This window comes from Cebus imitator, unplaced genomic scaffold (assembly GCF_001604975.1).
Source record: "Cebus imitator isolate Cc_AM_T3 unplaced genomic scaffold, Cebus_imitator-1.0 Scaffold263, whole genome shotgun sequence".
In the NCBI taxonomy this organism is placed as follows: domain Eukaryota; kingdom Metazoa; phylum Chordata; class Mammalia; order Primates; family Cebidae; genus Cebus; species Cebus imitator.
In genome coordinates, this window is record NW_016107578.1 from 2,746,765 (window position 1) to 2,748,640 (window position 1,876).

Below are 1,876 nucleotides of genomic sequence, written 5' to 3' on the forward strand. Positions count from 1 at the left end.
GTGTGGGTAACACCCCCCATGGGCACCAAGGAAGGAGAACTGTGCAGACCCCAGGCACAATTAGTGCCTGAAGTATAACTCACTGCTTACTTACATCTAGCTTATATATATAATCATACTTACTCCCATATACTCTTTCTCTGTAATCACATAACGGATGTAGTCGGAGCTATACTGACACATTTAGTGCTGATTTATAGAATCCTTCCATATAACCATATAGTAGTTTGTAGTAGGAGGGATGCCGAGAGCAGTCACAGAACAGAAGCAGTACATGGGAAAACAGCCAGACCAGGACAAGAACCAAAGACCCAGGCGGCGGCGTCCCTGCCTGAAAGGGCAGACGCTGTATGGCAGGCTTGGAGCAAGAGCCTCTCCTCCTGATAAAGGTTTGTAGCACCTTGCATCCAGTTCCTGTGGAAAGTGGGCCTCAGGCCTGAGATCCTGGAAGTAGCCGAGGGAGAAGAACCCCTCTGTGTGACCAGTCATGGTGGATGTACACCCTGTCAGTCTTTTCTCACTTCTGTGCTAGCTCAAATCATCCTCCCATAAATATCTTAAGAGCACAAGTCTGTCAGCTCCCACTGCACTGGCTTACGGTATCCTTCTATTAGAAATCCTTTGAAGTCTCCAGCCCCCAGATAAGAAGTGTTGTGCACGACACCTGTTGCACACAGCCCACCTCCTCACCTCGGTGACCTAATGGGGGTGGACCCCTTTTCTGTACAGGACCCCCTACTACTGCGCACGGCACGGCCCCCTACTCTCTGCCCAGGTGACATAATGGGGTGGCCCCCTCGCTTGTGACTCATGTGATTATGTATGCCCTATCACTAAGCCTATAGATGATGTCCTCACTTATGACCCTTCCCCCTGCTTGTACCTAATAAATACAGACGCTTCTGGGTGTTCAGGGTCTCACCTATCTCTGCTCATTTGTGGCGTGGTCCCCCGAGTCCAGATGCTCTTCGCCAGTTCTTCAGTGTCCTGTCTCTTTAATTCTTAGATCCTGCACTTCAGCACAGCATAAGGAACACCCCTCGACCCTGTGGGGCCAACAGCCCTACATCCAGAAATGGAGATTTTTGGAGCCAGTGAAGGCTGGGTTAGGTTAGGTCTGCATGAGGTCAGAGCAGAGGTGCAGGCACTGGGCAGGGCTGATTGGTTCTCAGTAGTGGTGGGAGGGGAAAAGAAAATCCCTGGCAGTGGGTTTCAGGAGCCGGAATAGTGGATAGCATCCCACTGGGCATTGGGCATGGCTCTGGGGTACTGGGTGGGGTCCGTAGCCACGCCTCTTCTCACAGATCCAGCCAGCCTTCTCATCACATGGCAGGTTGTGCTCAGAATCATGACACAGTCCTCACGCCCCCAAGATTCACGGGGTTCCCCCTGTAACCAGTGGCTGCAGCAGGTGAATGGGGTGTTCCTGGGAATCTAGGCTGAGGATGAACCTGAGGTCCTGCCTTCCTTCCCAGGCTGTAGCCTGCTTATTGCTTGGGTCTACCCTAGACAACTCAAGTGTCTAACCTGAGCATACATCTGGGATATAACTTACTAACCCTCAGAATTTAATCCAGTGGCAGTTCCTAGGGTCCAGCCTGCCCATCCCTAAGCATGGAGCCCTAGCCAAGTGGTCTCTGGGATCTGGCCAAAGCATGTCTTTTTTTTTTAGACGGAGTTTCACTCATTGCCCAGGCTGGAGTACAATAGTGCGATCTCGGTTCACAGCAACCTCCACCTCCCGGTTCAAGCGATTCTCCTGCCTCAGCCTCCCAAGTAGCTGGGATTACATGCATAAATCACCATGCCCAGCTAAGCTTGTATTTTTAGTAGAAATGGGGTTTCTCCATTTTGGTCAGGTTGGTCTTGAACTCCC

General features: G+C 51.3%; 1 pseudogene; it reads right to left on the reverse strand.

Annotated features, from left to right (window-relative positions):
- Positions 1-954: 954 nt before the first annotated feature.
- LOC108283697 overlaps positions 955-1,876 on the reverse strand; it is a 3,132-nt pseudogene continuing 2,210 nt past the window's right edge.